The sequence below is a fragment of the Oncorhynchus keta genome, chromosome 24 (genome assembly GCF_023373465.1).
Source record: "Oncorhynchus keta strain PuntledgeMale-10-30-2019 chromosome 24, Oket_V2, whole genome shotgun sequence".
Lineage (NCBI taxonomy): Eukaryota > Metazoa > Chordata > Actinopteri > Salmoniformes > Salmonidae > Oncorhynchus > Oncorhynchus keta.
Window position 1 is genome coordinate 122,089 of NC_068444.1, and position 13,172 is coordinate 135,260.

The 13,172-nt window shown below is 51.0% G+C and overlaps 1 long non-coding RNA gene across 1 annotated transcript; it reads right to left on the reverse strand.

Moving 5' to 3' along the window:
* Positions 1-375: 375 nt before the first annotated feature.
* Positions 376-979, reverse strand: LOC127911481 (uncharacterized). Its single transcript, XR_008078694.1, has 3 exons — positions 807-979; positions 623-654; positions 376-416 (listed from the first exon to the last, which is right to left on the reverse strand). It is a non-coding gene; the product is annotated as an uncharacterized LOC127911481 (long non-coding RNA).
* Between the last annotated feature and the right edge of the window lie 12,193 nt (positions 980-13,172).

Sequence of the window (13,172 nt, forward strand, 5' to 3'; positions counted from 1 at the left end):
CTCTCCTGAATACAACCAACCCACTGACCCACTGAATACAACCAACCCACTGAGACCTCTCCTGAATACAACCAACTCACTGAGACCTCTCCTGAATACAACCAACTCACTGAGACCTCTCCTGAATACAACCAACCCACTGAGACCTCTCCTGAATACAACCAACCCACTGAGACCTCTCCTGAATACAACCAACTCACTGAGACCTCTCCTGAATACAACCAACCCACTGAGACCTCTCCTGAATACAACCAACCCACTGAGACCTCTCCTGAATACAACCAACCCACTGAGACCTCTCCTGAATACAACCAACTCACTGAGACCTCTCCTGAATACAACCAACCCACTGAGACCTCTCCTGAATACAACCAACCCACTGAGACCTCTCCTGAATACAACCAACTCACTGAGACCTCTCCTGAATACAACCAACCCACTGAGACCTCTCCTGAATACAACCAACCCACTGAGACCTCTCCTGAATACAACCAACCCACTGAGACCTCTGGAATACAACCAACCCACTGAGACCTACCTGAATACAACAACCCACTGAGACCTCTCCTGAATACAACCAACCCACTGAGACCTCTCCTGAATACAACCAACCCACTGAGACCTCTCCTGAATACAACCAACTCACTGAGACCTCTCCTGAATACAACCAACCCACTGAGACCTCTCCTGAATACAACCAACCCCACTGAGACCTCTCCTGAATACCACCAACCCACTGAGACCTCTCCTGAATACAACCAACCCACTGAGACCTCTCCTGAATACAACCAACCTCTCACTGAGACCTCCTGAATACAACCAACCCCACTGAGACCTCTCCTGAATACAACCAACTCACTGAGACCTCTCCTGAATACAACCAACCCACTGAGACCTCTGGACCTTTCCTGAATACAACCAACCCACTGAGACCTCTCCTGAATACAACCAACCCACTGAGACCTCTCCTGAATACAACCAACCCACTGAGACCTCTCCTGAATACAACCAACCCACTGAGACCTCTCCCTGAATACAACCAACCCACTGAGACCTCTCCTGAATACAACCAACCCACTGAGACCTCTCCTGAATACAACCAACCCACTGAGACCTCTCCTGAATACAACCAACCCACTGAGACCTCTCCTGAATACAACCAACCCACTGAGACCTCTCCTGAATACAACCAACCCACTGAGACCTCTCCTGAATACAACCAACCCCACTGAGACCTCTCCTGAATACAACCAACCCACTGAGACCTCTGGACCTTTCCTGAATACAACCAACCCACTGAAACCTCTCCTGAATACAACCAACCCACTGAAACCTCTCCTGAATACAACCCACTGAATGTGTATACAACAATTGAATTTGTGTTAGACCTCCTGGTCTAAAAACAATACAGAGTGAGTAATGTTGTATACTTACTTCATGGCAGTACAGGTTTTAAGTGGTGAGGTTGATCATGATGTCATGTCCATGTCTCTGTGAAGTAGTGGGACTGATTGGCTACTCTGGAAATAAACCTTTAAACAAACATCCTCAGACTTTTATTGAGCAGCTTGAGTGATACTGTAAGAAATAAAACAGCATTGATCTCCTCATTAAGGCCCGAACAGGTCTATAGTGTAGAATAGAATAGACAAACACTGTGCGAGTCATGATTAGCCAGACCAGCGTTTCACTGTGTTCCCACAACTATATGTAAATCCACTATTTAGATGAGCACAGCAACTCTGCTGGCATGTGATCTAGACCCCAACTCTGGCCAGCTGCTATGGTATTACATTAGTCGGGTTCACAAGATCACTCTCAATCAGTCAGGTAGGTTGTAGGGCAGTCAGGAAGGGTGGTCAGGTAAGGCCGTCGGGTAGGGAGTAGGGCAGTCAGGTAGGGTGTAGGGCAGTCAGGTAGGGTGTAGGTAGGGTGTAGGGCAGTCAGGTAGGGTGTAAGGCGGTCAGGTAGGGTGTAGGGCAGTCAGGTAGGGTGTAGGGCAGTCAGGTAGGGTGTAGGTGGGGTGTAGGGCAGTCAGGTAGGGTGTAGGGCGGTCAGGTAGGCTGTAGGGTGGTCAGGTAGGGTGTAGGGCAGTCAGGTAGGCTGTAGGGCAGTCAGGTAGGGTGTAGGGCAGTCAGGTAGAGTGTAGGTAGGGTGTAGGGCAGTCAGGTAGGGTGTAGGTAGGGTGTAGGGCAGTCAGGTAGGGTGTAGGGCGGTCAGGTAGGGTTTAGGGCAGTCAGGTAGGGTGTAGGGCGGTCAGGTAGGGTGGTCAGATAGGGTGTAGGTCAGTCAGGTAGGGTGTAGGGCAGTCAGGTAGGGTGTAGGGTGGTCAGGTAGGGTGTAGGGCAGTCAGGTAGGGTGTAGGTGGGGTGTAGGGCAGTCAGGTAGGGTGTAGGTGGGGTGTAGGGCAGTCAGGTAGGGTGTAGGGCGGTCAGGTAGGCTGTAGGGTGGTCAGGTAGGGTGTAGGGCAGTCAGGTAGGCTGTAGGGCAGTCAGGTAGGGTGTAGGGCGGTCAGGTAGGCTATAGGGCGGTCAGGTAGGCTGTAGGGCGGTCAGGTAGGGGTAGGGCAGTCAGGTAGGGTGTAGGGCAGTCAGGTAGGGTGTAGGTAGGGTGTAGGGCAGTCAGGTAGGGTGTAGGTAGGGTGTGTAGGGCAGTCAGGTAGGGTGTAGGGCGGTCAGGTAGGGTTTAGGGCAGTCAGGTAGGGTGTAGGGTGGTCAGGTAGGGTGTAGGGCAGTCAGGTAGGGTGTAGGTAGGGTGTAGGGCAGTCAGGTAGGGTGTAGGGCAGTCAGGTAGGGTGGTCAGATAGGGTGTAGGGCAGTCAGGTAGGGTGTAGGGCGGTCAGGTAGGGTGTAGGGCAGTCAGGTAGGGTGTAGGGCAGTCAGGTAGGGTGTAGGGCAGTCAGGTAGGGTGTAGGGCGTCAGGTAGGGTGTAGGGCAGTCAGGTAGGGTGGAGGGCGGCTCAGGTAGGATGTAGGGCAGGCAGGTAGGGCTGTATGGCAGTCAGGTAGGGTGTATGGCAGTCAGGTAGGGTGTAGGGCAGTCAGGTAGGGTGTAGGTAGGGTGTAGGGTGGAGGGCAGTCAGGTAGTGTGGTCAGGTAGGGGGTAGGGCAGTCAGGTAGGGTGTAGGGCAGTCAGGTAGGGCAGGGAAGTCAGGTAGGGTGTAGGGCAGTCAGGTAGGGTGTAGGGCAAACAGGTAGGGTGTAGGGCAGTCAGGTAGGGTGTAGGGCAGTAAGGTAGGGTGTAGGGCAGTCAGGTAGGGTGGAGGGCAGCCAGGTAGGATGTAGGGTGGGCAGGTAGGCTGTATGGCAGTCAGGTAGGGTAAATGGCAGTCAGGTAGGGTGTAGGGCAGTCAGGTAGGGTGTAGGGCAGTCAGGTAGGGTGTAGGGCAGTCAGGTAGGGTGGAGGGTCTTCAGGTAGAATGTAGGGCAGTCAGGTAAGGGGGAGGGCGGCCAGGTAGCATGTAGGGTGGTCAGGTAGGCTGTATGGCAGTCAGGTAGGCTGAAGGGCGGCCATGTAGGTTGTAGGGTGGTCAGGTTGGGTGTATAGCGGTCAGGTAGGGTGGAGGGTGGTCAGGTTGGGTGGAGGGTGGTCAGGTAGAGTGGTCAGGTCAGGTAGAAGGGGGTCAGATAGGGTGGAGGGCAGTATGTAGTGTGACCAGGTAGGATGTAGGGTTACCAGGTAGGCTGTAGGGTGGTTAAGTAGGCATTAGGGTGGTCAGGTAGGCTGTAGGTTGACAGGTAGGCCGTATGGTGGTCAGGTAGGGTGTAGTATGGTGAAGTAGGGTGTTTAGGTAGGCTGTAGGATGGTCAAGTAGAGTGTGGGGTGGTCCGGTAGGCTGTAGGATGGTCCGGTAGAGTTTAGGATGGTTAGGTAGTGTGGAGGGTGGTCAGGTAGTGTGGAGAGGTAGATGGTCGGGTCGGGTGGAGGGTAGTGAGGTAGCGTGGAGGGTAGTCAGGTAGGGTTTAGGGTGATCAGGTAGCCAGTAGGGCGGCCATGTAGGTTGTAGGGCAGTCAGGTAGGGTGTAGGGCGGTCAGGTAGGTGGTGTAGGGCAGTCAGGTAGGGTGTAGGGCAGTCAGGTAGGGTGTAGGGCGGGCAGGTAGGCTGTAGGGCAGTCAGGTAGGGTGTAGGGCAGTCAGGTAGGTGGTGTAGGGCAGTCAGGTAGGGTGTAGGGCAGTCAGGTAGGGTGTAGGGCGGGCAGGTAGGCTGTAGGGCGGGCAGGTAGACTGTAGGGCGGGCAGGTAGGGTGTAGGGCAGTCAGGTAGGGTGTAGGGCAGTCAGGTAGGGTGTAGGGCAGTCAGGTAGGGTGTAGGGCAGTCAGGTAGGGTGTAGGGCAGTCAGGTACGGTGGAGGGTGGTCAGGTAGGGTGGAGGGCAGTCAGGTAGAGTGGTCAGGTCAGATAGGGAGGATGGAAGTGTAGGGTGACCAGGTAGGATGTAGGGTGACCAGGTAGAATGTAGGGTGGTCAAGTAGGCATTAGGGGGTGAATAGGTAGGCTGTAGGATGGTCAAGTAGAGTGTAGGGTGGTCAGGTAGGCTGTAGGATGGTCCGGTAGAGTTTAGGATGGTTAGGTAGTGTGTGGAGAGAGTTAGATGGTCAGGTCGGCTGTAGGGTGGTCAGGTAGGGTGGTCAGGTAGGCTGTAGGGTGGTCAGGTAGGGTGTAGGGCAGTCAGGTAGGCTGTAGGGCAGTCAGGTAGGGTGTAGGGCGGTCAGGTAGGCTATAGGGCGGTCAGGTAGGCTGTAGGGCGGTCAGGTAGGGGTAGGGCAGTCAGGTAGGGTGTAGGGCAGTCAGGTAGGGTGTAGGTAGGGTGTAGGGCAGTCAGGTAGGGTGTAGGTAGGGTGTAGGGCAGTCAGGTAGGGTGTAGGGCGGTCAGGTAGGGTTTAGGGCAGTCAGGTAGGGTGTAGGGTGGTCAGGTAGGGTGTAGGGCAGTCAGGTAGGGTGTAGGTAGGGTGTAGGGCAGTCAGGTAGGGTGTAGGGCAGTCAGGTAGTAGGGTGGTCAGATAGGGTGTAGGGCAGTCAGGTAGGGTGTAGGGCGGTCAGGTAGGGTGTAGGGCAGTCAGGTAGGGTGTAGGGCAGTCAGGTAGGGTGTAGGGCAGTCAGGTAGGGTGTAGGGTCGTCAGGTAGGGTGTAGGGCAGTCAGGTAGGGTGGAGGGCGGCTAGGTAGGATGTAGGGTGGGCAGGTAGGCTGTATGGCAGTCAGGTAGGGTGTATGGCAGTCAGGTAGGGTGTAGGGCAGTCAGGTAGGGTGTAGGTAGGGTGTAGGGCAGTCAGGTAGTGTGGTCAGATAGGGGGTAGGGCAGTCAGGTAGGGTGTAGGGCAGTCAGGTAGGGCGTAGGGAAGTCAGGTAGGGTGTAGGGCGGTCAGGTAGGGTGTAGGGCGGTCAGGTAGGGTGTAGGGCAGTCAGGTAGGGTGTAGGGTCGTAAGGTAGAATGTAGGGCAGTCAGGTAGGGTGGAGGGCAGCCAGGTAGGATGTAGGGTGGGCAGGTAGGCTGTATGGCAGTCAGGTAGGGTAAATGGCAGTCAGGTAGGGTGTAGGGCAGTCAGGTAGGGTGTAGGGCAGTCAGGTAGGGTGGAGGGTCTTCAGGTAGAATGTAGGGCAGTCAGGTAAGGGGGAGGGCGGCCAGGTAGCATGTAGGGTGGTCAGGTAGGCTGTATGGCAGTCAGGTAGGCTGAAGGGCGGCCATGTAGGTTGTAGGGTGGTCAGGTTGGGTGTATAGCGGTCAGGTAGGGTGGAGGGTGGTCAGGTTGGGTGGAGGGTGGTCAGGTAGAGTGGTCAGGTCAGGTAGAAGGGGGTCAGATAGGGTGGAGGGCAGTATGTAGTGTGACCAGGTAGGATGTAGGGTTACCAGGTAGGCTGTAGGGTGGTTAGGGTGGCATTAGGGTGGTCAGGTAGGCTGTAGGTTGACAGGTAGGCCGTATGGTGGTCAGGTAGGGTGTAGTATGGTGAAGTAGGGTGTTTAGGTAGGCTGTAGGATGGTCAAGTAGAGTGTGGGGTGGTCCGGTAGGCTGTAGGATGGTCCGGTAGAGTTTAGGATGGTTAGGTAGTGGGAGGGTGGTCAGGTAGTGTGGAGAGGGTAGATGGTCGGGTCGGGTGGAGGGTAGTGAGGTAGCGTGGAGGGTAGTCAGGTAGGGTTTAGGGTGATCAGGTAGCCAGTAGGGCGGCCATGTAGGTTGTAGGGCAGTCAGGTAGGGTGTAGGGCGGTCAGGTAGGTGGTGTAGGGCAGTCAGGTAGGGTGTAGGGCAGTCAGGTAGGGTGTAGGGCGGGCAGGTAGGCTGTAGGGCGGGCAAGTAGGGTGTAGGGCGGTCAGGTAGGTGGTGTAGGGCAGTCAGGTAGGGTGTAGGGCAGTCAGGTAGGGTGTAGGGCGGGCAGGTAGGCTGTAGGGCGGGCAGGTAGACTGTAGGGCGGGCAGGTAGGGTGTAGGGCAGTCAGGTAGGGTGTAGGGCAGTCAGGTAGGGTGTAGGGCAGTCAGGTAGGGTGTAGGGCAGTCAAGTAGGGTGTAGGGCAGTCAGGTACGGTGGAGGGTGGTCAGGTAGGGTGGAGGGTGGTCAGGTAGAGTGGTCAGGTCAGATAGGGAGGATGGAAGTATGTAGGGTGACCAGGTAGGATGTAGGGTGACCAGGTAGAATGTAGGGTGGTCAAGTAGGCATTAGGGTGAATAGGTAGGCTGTAGGATGGTCAAGTAGAGTGTAGGGTGGTCAGGTAGGCTGTAGGATGGTCCGGTAGAGTTTAGGATGGTTAGGTAGTGTGGAGAGTTAGATGGTCAGGTCGGCTGTAGGGTGGTCAGGTAGGGTGGTCAGGTAGGCTGTAGGGTGGTCAGGTAGGGTTTAGGGTGATCAGGTAACCAGTAGGGTGGTCAGGTAGGCTGTAGGGTGGTCAGGTAGGCCGTAAGGTGATCATGTAGGGTGGTCAGGAAGGGTGGTCAGGTAGGGTGGTCAGTTAAGGTCTAGAGTCATCAGGTAGAATGTAGGGTGGTCAGGTAGACTGTGGGTGGTCAGGTAGGCCGTATGGTGGTCAAGTAGACTGTGGGGTGGTCAGGTAGGGTGGAGGGTGACCAGGTAGGTTGGGACCAGCTGGGGTGTATGGTGGTTAGTTAGAGTGTAGTATGCTGAGGGAGGTTGGTCTGGTAGGCTGTAGGGTGGTCAGGTAGGCCGTATGGTGGTCAAGTAGACTGTGGGGTGGTCAGGTAGGGTGGAGAGTGACCAGGTAGGTTGGGACCAGCTGGGGTGTATGGTGGTTAGTTAGAGTGTAGTATGCTGAGGGAGGTTGGTCTGGTAGGCTGTAGGGTGGTCAGCTAGGCTGTAGGGTGGTCAGTTAAGGTAAAGGGGGTCAGGAAGGGTATAGTGTGATCAGGTAGGCTGTAGATTGGTCAGGCAGTGTGGTCAGGTAAGTTGTAGGGTGGTCAGGTAGGGTAACAGGTGGTCAGGTAGGTTCTAGGGTGGTCAGGTAAGGTGGAGAGTGGTCAGGTAGGGTGGAGGGTGGTCAGGTAGGCTGTAGTTTTGTAGTTTTTTCAAACAGTGTGGTCAGGTAGGGTGGAGGGTGGTTAGGTAGGGTGGAGAGTGGTCAGGTAGGGTGGAGGGTGACCAGGTAGGGTGTAGTTTTTTCAAACAGTGTGGTCAGGTAGGGTGGAGGGCGGTCAGGTAGGGTGTTGGTTGACCAAGTAAGATGGTCAGGTAGGGTGGAGGGTAGTCAGGTAGGTTCTAGAGTGGTCAGGTAAGCTGTAGGGCAGTCACTGGCTTAAAACTTCATGAGGATAGGGGGCAGTATTTTCACTTTGGATGAATTGCGTGCCCCTAGTGAACTGCATCAAACTCTGTCCTAGATTGCTAATATATGCATATTATTATTACTATTGGATAGAAAACACTCTGAAGTTTCTAAAACTGTTTGAATTATGTCTGAGTATAACAGAACTCATAGGGCAGGCAATCTTCCAAACAAGGAGTGAACTTCTGAATGTGGGGCAACTTTGACGTCATCGCCCCTCCTGTCCCAACAATATATGGATCTGGAAGCACTTCCTACGCCTTCCACTAGATGTCCTCATTCAGTAGAACGTGTAATGGAGCATTTGCTGTGAACTTTGACCTAATGGGAGGGAAAATAGTCAAGTGTCGCAACAGAATGCCGTTTTGCTGTGGCGCATTTCTCTGTGGCTGCTACGGCTGTTCCATTCGGCCCCAGATGAAATATGATCCGGTTGGAACGTTATTGGATATATATGACAATAACATCCTGAAGATTGATTCTCTCCTTAGTTTTACCAGTTTATTCGACCTGGAATATGTATTTTTGGAAGTTTTCGTGCGAGTTATCTTGGACCAGCAGTCAGTTTTTGGGCACGTGAGCTGAAAGTGATAGCAAATGCAGCTACTTGGACACTAGTATTGGACATTATGGAACAAAAAAAATATTTATTGTGGAACTAGGACTCCTTGCACTACATTCTGATGAAAGATCATCAAAGGTAAGGGAATATTTATGTTGTAATTTCGTATTTCTGTCGACTCCAACATGGCGGAGAAATATTGTTACGTCAGCGTTACGTCTCAGATTATTGCAATGTTAGGCTTTTTCCGTAACGTTTAAAAAAAATCACAGCGGTTGCATTAAGAACCAGTGTAACTTTAATTAAATGTAGAACATGTATCTTTAGTCAAAGTTTATGATGAGTTTTTCTGTTATCTGGCGTAGCTTTCTATAATTCCTCCGGATATTTTGGAGGAATTTCTGAACATGGCGTCAATGTAAACCGAGATTTGTGGATATAAAAATGCATATTATCGAACAAAACATAAATGTACTGTGTAACAGGTCATATGACTGTCATCTGATGAAGATTTTCAAGAGGTTAGTGATTCATTTTATTTCTAATCCTGCTTTTGTGAATTTATCTTTGGCTGTGTTTTTTCTTTGGTTTGGTGGTCTAACATAAATATATGTTGTGTTTTCGCTGTAAAACATTTAAATAATCTGACATTATGGGTAGATGAACAAGGTGTTTATCTTTCATTTGAGGTATTGGACTTGTTAATGTGTGGAAGTTAAATATTTCGAAAGAATATTTTTGAATTCCCTGCACCACCTTTTCAGCTGAACGGGGGGTCGTGGAGTTCCCTGAGGGGAACTCCTTGCACCAGGGGGACACGTCTGGCACTGCAGGATTTGAGTCCCTGGCGGCGTAGTGTGTTACTGATGGTTGGCTTTGTTACTTTGGTCCCAGCTCTCTGCAGGTCATTCACTAGGTCCCCACTTTTGGTTCTGGGATTTTTGCTCACCGTTGTGATAATTTTGACCCCACGGGGTGAGATCTTTCATGAAAGCCCCAAATCAAGGGAGATTATCAGTGGTCTTGTATGTCTTCCATTAATAATTAATAATTGCTCCCACAGTTGATTTCTTCAAACCAAGCTACTTACTTATTGCAGATTTCGTCTTCCCAGCCTGGTGCAGGTCTACAATTTTGTTTCTGGTGTCCTTTGACAGCTCTTTGGTCTTGGCCATAGTGGAGCTTGGAGTGTGACTGTTTGAGGTTGTGGACAGGTGTCTTTTATACTGATAACAAGTTCAAACAGGTGCCATTAATACAGGTAACGAGTGGAGGACAGAGGAGCCTCTTAAAGAAGAAGTTACAGGTCTGTGAGAGCCAGAAATCTTGCTTGTTTGTAGGTGACCAAATACTTATTTTCCACCATAATTTGCAAATAAATGTATTAAAAATCCTACAATGTGATTTTCTGGATTTTCTTTCTCATTTTGTCTGTCATAGTTGAAGTGTACCTATGATGAAAATTACACGCCTCTCAATCTTTTTAAGTGGGAGAACTTGCACAATTGGTAGCTGACTAAATACTTTTTTGCCCCACTGTATCTAGCTGTGAATCATCCTCTATTGTCCCGAACATCTTTTACTCCTTCGTAACGCACATACACCCACACACTCATACACACTCAACCCTTTCCCCCCACACAACCATAGGTCAAGATAGAATTGCCAAAGGGGGCGGAGTCGCAGTCTACTGCAGAGATAGCCTGCAAAGTAATGTCATACTTTCCAGGTCCATACCCAAACAGTTTGAACTACTAATTTTGAAAATGACTCTCTCCAGAAACAAGTCTCTCACTGTTGCCGCCTGCTACCGACCCCCGTCAGCTCCCAGCTGTGCCCTGGACACCATTTGTGAATTGATCGCCCCCCATCTAGCTTCAGAGTTTGTTCTGTTAGGTGACCTAAACTGGGATATGCTTAACACCCCGGCAGTCCTACAATCTAAGCTAGATGCCCTCAATCTCACTCAAATAATCAAGGAACCCACCAGGTATAACCCTAACTCTGTAAACAAGGGCACCCTCATAGACGTCATCCTGACCAACTGGCCCTCCAAATATACCTCCGCTGTCTTCAACCAGGATCTCAGCGATCACTGCCTCATCGCCTGTATCCGCCACGGAGCCGCAGTCAAACGACCACCCCTCATCACTGTCAAACGCTCCCTAAAACACTTCTGTGAGCAGGCCTTTCTAATCGACCTGGCCGGGTATCCTGGAAGGACATTGACCTCATCCCGTCAGTTGAGGATGCATGGTCATTCTTTAAAAGTAACTTCCTCACCATTTTAGATAAGCATGCTCCGTTCAAAAATGCAGAACCAAGAACAGATACAGCCCTTGGTTCACTCCAGACCTGACTGCCCTCGACCAGCACAAAAACATCCTGTGGCGGACTGCAATAGCATCGAATAGCCCCCGTGATATGCAACTGTTCAGGTAAGTCAGGAACCAATACACGCAGTCAGTCAGGAAAGCTAAGGCCAGCTTCTTCAGGCAGAAGTTTGCATCCTGTAGCTCCAACTCCAAAAAGTTCTGGGACACTGTGAAGTCCATGGAGAACAAGAGCACCTCCTCCCAGCTGCCCACTGCACTGAGGCTAGGAAACACGGTCTCCACCGATAAATCCATGATTATCGAAAACTTCAATAAGCACTTCTCAAAGGCTGGCCATGCCTTCCGCCTGGCTACTCCAACCTCGGCCAACAGCTCCGCCCCCCCCGTAGTTCCTCACCCAAGCCTCTCCAGGTTCTCCTTTACCCAAATCCAGATAGCAGATGTTCTGAAAGAGCTGCAAAACCTGGACCCGTACAAATCAGCTGGGCTTGACAATCTGGACCCGCTATTTCTGAAACTATCTGCCGCCATTGTCGCAACCCCTATTACCAGCCTGTTCAACCTCTCTTTCATATCGTCTGAGATCCCCAAGGATTGAAAGCTGCCGCAGTCATCCCCCTCTTCAAAGGGGGAGACACCCTGGACCCAAACTGCTATAGACCTATATCCATCCTGCCCTGCCTATCTAAGGTCTTCGAAAGCCAAGTCAACAAACAGGTCACTGACCATCTCGAATCCCACCGTACCTTCTCCGCTGTGCAATCTGGTTTCCGAGCCGGTCACGGGTGCACCTCAGCCACACTCAAGGTACTAAACGATATCATAACCGCCATCGATAAAAGACAGTACTGTGCAGCCGTCTTCATCGACCTCGCCAAGGCTTTCGACTCTGTCAATCACCATATTCTTATCGGCAGACTCAACAGCCTCGGTTTTTCGGATGACTGCCTTGCCTGGTTCACCAATTACTTTGCAGACAGAGTTCAGTGTGTCAAATCGGAGGGCATGCTGTCCGGTCCTCTGGCAGTCTCTATGGGGGTGCCACAGGGTTCAATTCTCGGGCCGACTCTTTTCGCTGTATATATCAATGATGTTGCTCTTGCTGCGGGCGATTCCCTGATCCACCTCTACGCAGACGACACCATTCTATATACTTTCGGCCCGTCATTGGACACTGTGCTATCAAACCTCCAAACGAGCTTCAATGCCATACAGCACTCCGTGGCCTCCAACTGCTCTTAAACGCGAGTAAAACCAAATGCATGCTTTTCAACCGATCGCTGCCTGCACCTGCATGCCCGACTAGCATCACCACCCTGGATGGTTCCGACCTTGAATATGTGGACATCTATAAGTACCTAGGTGTCTGGCTAGACTGCAAACTCTCCTTCCAGACTCACATCAAACATCTCCAATCAAAAATCAAATCAAGAGTCGGCTTTCTATTCCGCAACAAAGCCTCCTTCACTCACGCTGCCAAGCTTACCCTAGTAAAACTGACTATCCTACCGATCCTCGACTTCGGCGATGTCATCTACAAAATTGCTTCCAACACTCTACTCAGCAAACTGGATGCAGTCTATCACAGTGCCATCCGTTTTGTCACTAAAGCACCTTATACCACCCACCACTGCGACTTGTATGCTCTAGTCGGCTGGCCCTCACTACATATCCGTCGCCAGACCCACTGGCTCCAGGTCATCTACAAGTCCATGCTAGGTAAAGCTCCGCCTTATCTCAGTTCACTGGTCACGATGGCAACACCCATCCGTAGCACGCGCTCCAGCAGGTGTATCTCACTGATCATCCCTAAAGCCAACACCTCATTTGGCCGCCTTTCGTTCCAGTACTCTGCTGCCTGTGACTGGAACGAATTGCAAAAATCGCTGAAGTTGGAGACTTTTATCTCCCTCACCAACTTCAAACATCAGCTATCCGAGCAGCTAACCGATCGCTGCAGCTGTACATAGTCTATAGGTAAATAGCTCACCCATTTTCACCTACCTCATTCCCATACTGTTTTTATACTGTTTTTATTTATTTACTTTTCTGCACACCAATATCTCTACCTGTACATGACCATCTGATCATTTATCACTCCAGTGTTAATCTGCAAAATTGTATTATTCGCCTACCTCCTCATGCCTTTTGCACACATTGTATATAGACTGCCCATTTTTTCTACTGTGTTATTGACTTGCTAATTGTTTACTCCATGTGTAACTCTGTGTTGTCTGTTCACGATGCTATGCTTTATCTTGGCCAGGTCGCAGTTGCAAATGAGAACTTGTTCTCAACTAGCCTACCTGGTTAAATAAAGGTGAAATAAAAAAATTAAAAAAATAGGCTCACATTCTCAACGGTTGCACCATCCCAGAGCCAAACTCAAGAAAGGTCCTGATTTACAAATGCATATACAGTTGCAGCTGTTTGAGAAGGTCTGCAAGACCGTGCAGAAAAGATGGGCAGAAATGGAGAGATTTTATTTTATTAACCATTGTCACGTCCTAG